Below are 1862 nucleotides of genomic sequence, written 5' to 3'. Positions count from 1 at the left end.
CATCCCAGCACCATTTGTTGAATAGGTGTCCATTCCCCACTTTGTTTTTGTTTGCTTTAAGATCAGTTGGCTGTAAGTATCTGGCTTTATTTCTGGGTTCTCTATTCTGTTCCACTGGTCTGTATGCCTATTTTTATACCACTGCCTTGCTGTTTTGGTAACTATAGCCTTGTAATATAGTTTGAAATCAGGTAATGTGATACCTCCAGATATGTTATTTTTGCTTAGTCTTGCTTTGGCTATGTGAGCTCTTTTTATGGATCCATATGAATTTTAGGATTGTTTTTTCTAGTTCTGTGAAGAATGATGATGGTATTTTGATGGGAATTGCATTGAATCTGTGATTGCTTTTGGCAGTATGGTCATTTTCCCAACATTGATTCTACCCATCCATGAGCATAAAACGTGTTTCTGTTTGTGTCATCCATGATTTTGTTCAGCAGTGTTTTGTAGTTTTCCCTGTAGCAATCTTTTACCTCCTTGGTTAGGTATATTCCTAAGTTTGGGGCGTTTGATTGTTTGTTTTGCAGCTGTTGTAAAAGGGATTCAGTTCTTGATATGATTCTGAGCTTGGTCATTGTTGATGTATAGGAGTACTACTGGTTTGTGCAATTGATTTTGTATCCTGAGATTTTACTGAATTCATTATCAGATCTAGGAGCTTTTTGGATGAGTCTTTAAGGTTTTCTAGGTGTATGTTCATATTATCAGCAAACAGCAACAGTTTGAATTCCTCTTTACTGCCTTGGATGTCTTTTATTTATTTCTCTTGTCAGATTGCTCTGGCTAGACTTCCAGTACTATGTTGAATATTAGTGGTGAAGATGGATATCCTTATTTTGTTCTAGTTCTGAGGGGAAATGCTTTCAACTTTTCCCTGTTCAGTATAATGTTGGCTGTAGGTTTGTCATAGATTGTCATTATTACCTTGAGGTACATCCCTTCTATGTCAGTATTGCTGAGGGTTTTAATGAGAAAACCCTGGATTTTGTCAAATGCTTTTCTGCATCTATTGAGATGATCATATGGTTTTTGTTTTTAATTGTTTGTGTGATGTATTACAGTTATCGATTTGTACATGTTAAACCATCCCTGCATCCCTGGTGTGAAACCCACTTGATCATGATGTGTTATCTTTTTGATATGCTGTTGGATTCAGTTAGCTAGTATTTTGTTGAGGATTTCTCTATCTATGTTCATCAAAGATATTGGTCTGCAGTTTTCTTTTTTTGTTATGTCCTTTACTGGTTTTGATATTAGGGTGATACTGGCTTCATAGAGTGATTTAGATAGAATTCTCTCTTCCACTATCTTTTAGAATAGTTTCAGTAAGATTGGTACCAATTCTTCTTGGAATGTCTGATAGAATTCAGCTGTGAATCCTTCTGTTCCTTGACTTTCTTTTGTTGGCAATTTTTTTTTAAATACCTGGGGAAAGCACGAATGCAGTCCCCCACTACCACAAATTATGCAGTTGAGTTTCCCACATTTGGGGAAATTGCAGGGGTCAGCACATCCGGAGTGCAATGGATAAGCCTTGCCCTGGGAAAATCAGGTAAGTATGGCAATTTGCTTTTTACTACTGTTTCAACCTCACTACTTGTTATTGGTCTGTTCAGAGTTTCTGTTTCTTCCTGATTTAATCTAGGAAAGTTGTACATTTCCAGGAACTTATCCATCTCCTCTAGATTTTCTAGTTTGTATGCATAAAGGTGTTAATAGTAGCCTTGAATGACCTTTTGTATTTCTGTGGTATTGGTTGTAATGTCTCAGGCTTCATTTCTAATTGAGCTTATTTGGATATTCTTTCTTTGGTTAATCTCACTAATGATCTATCAACATTTATCTTTTCAAAAAAACAG

At 36.1% G+C, this 1862-nt stretch overlaps 1 pseudogene; it reads right to left on the bottom strand.

Annotated features, from left to right (window-relative positions):
* Positions 1-1428: 1428 nt before the first annotated feature.
* Positions 1429-1563, bottom strand: LOC116563643 (annotated as a pseudogene).
* Positions 1564-1862: the final 299 nt, after the last annotated feature.

Source organism: Sapajus apella, unplaced genomic scaffold (genome assembly GCF_009761245.1).
Source record: "Sapajus apella isolate SASKATOON/1434 unplaced genomic scaffold, GSC_monkey_1.0 scaffold35, whole genome shotgun sequence".
NCBI classification, from domain to species: domain Eukaryota; kingdom Metazoa; phylum Chordata; class Mammalia; order Primates; family Cebidae; genus Sapajus; species Sapajus apella.
This window is presented reverse-complemented; position numbering and strand designations above follow the sequence as displayed.